Source organism: Suncus etruscus, chromosome 2, assembly GCF_024139225.1.
Source record: "Suncus etruscus isolate mSunEtr1 chromosome 2, mSunEtr1.pri.cur, whole genome shotgun sequence".
NCBI classification, from domain to species: Eukaryota; Metazoa; Chordata; class Mammalia; order Eulipotyphla; family Soricidae; genus Suncus; species Suncus etruscus.
The window spans coordinates 6,432,704-6,434,150 of record NC_064849.1 but is presented as its reverse complement, the minus strand read 5'-3'; positions in this window follow the sequence as shown (position 1 = coordinate 6,434,150).

Genomic DNA, 1,447 nt, shown 5'->3' with positions numbered 1-1,447 from the left:
CAAACAACTAATACAGCCAACAACCTACAATGACACAAACACCAATTTCTGCCTAGCATAGCATAGTTTCTTTAGGGAGGGTGCTGGCCTTGCACACAGCAGACCTGGGTTTCATCCTGGCACCCTTGATAGAAACCTGAGCACCACCAGGAGCGATCCCTGAGCACTACTACTGTGGCCCTTCCCCCAAAAGAACCCACCAGAACAGGCCAGGAGCCCCCTCCAGACACCAATAAACAATTACTGCATGGCAGCGGCTCCCCATGTATCCTTGGCTGCTACACCCCACTCTGGAGAAGCACACACCAAAGTGTAGTGCTCTCCTGAAAAAAGAAATTATCTGCCAAAAAGGCCCGCTTAGAGCAGTCAAAATCACTTGACCCTTTGCGTGGATTATTTGGACATAATTTCATAAGGGCTGTAACTATTTCTCTCTTTATTTTAAACCTTTATTAGAAATCAGGCCTTAGTTATTTCTTCCTACAACAAAGGACAGTGCTAATCCCGCCAAAAAATCTCCCATTCAACAGCTCCCTGTAATTTTTCCTACCTTGGCGCCTAAATTCAGATTTTTTCCATTACTTAGCTCATAATAAAGTAATTTCACTTTTCACCCCGAAACTCTGATACATTCCTCACATTTCACCCGATAATTACTTTTTCCTTCTGTTTTACCCAAAGCAAAGCGAACCCAAAACAAGCTGTCTTTTTCACCGTCAGTATTCAGCTCTTTAATATGCTAATCTAGCCAGGGTCTTTCCATTCTTCTCCCAGTTTCTTTGATGCCTAGAATTTGCATCTGCCTTCCAAGTCTCTAACCTTTAAAAGCTGCCAGCTTAAAAAATAAATTTGTCTTCGTTCCTTGAATGAAGTCCCCATGCAATCTGCGTGGTTTCATTTCATTTCTACAATATATTTCCGTTATTCGCCATTCCACGTGTCCACCTTCTCCCCGTGGAATTTTTCCCGAACTCCACGAAGGATCTGTTTGCAGGTGCTGGCGTCTTGCAAACAGAATATGGCTCATGTATCCTTGGCCTTACATCCAGAGGGGAGGCTGTGGTGGAGCTGGGTGGGTACATTAGGAGGGTAGGCAGGAGGAGAGTCAACATGCCAGGCCATGCTACCTGGGCCCAAGGGAGCCCAGGGAAGCCCTTTACGACCCAATGCCCTGTGACACACTCTCTCATTCACCCACTAACCAGCTCTTCTCTGAAAGGTCGTGTTTAAATACTGTTTTCTCCGGCCAATGAGACAGTACATTCAGCCTGAGAGAGGGATGGGGGAAAGACAAGACACTTGCCTTGCATGCAGCTGACCCAAGGTTTGATTTCCAGCTTTCAATACAGTCACGGAGCTGTACCAGGAGAGATGCCTAAACTCAGAGCCTGGAGTAAGTCCTGAGTACTGGCAGATGTGATGTGCAAACAAAAATTCTCTTTTCCCT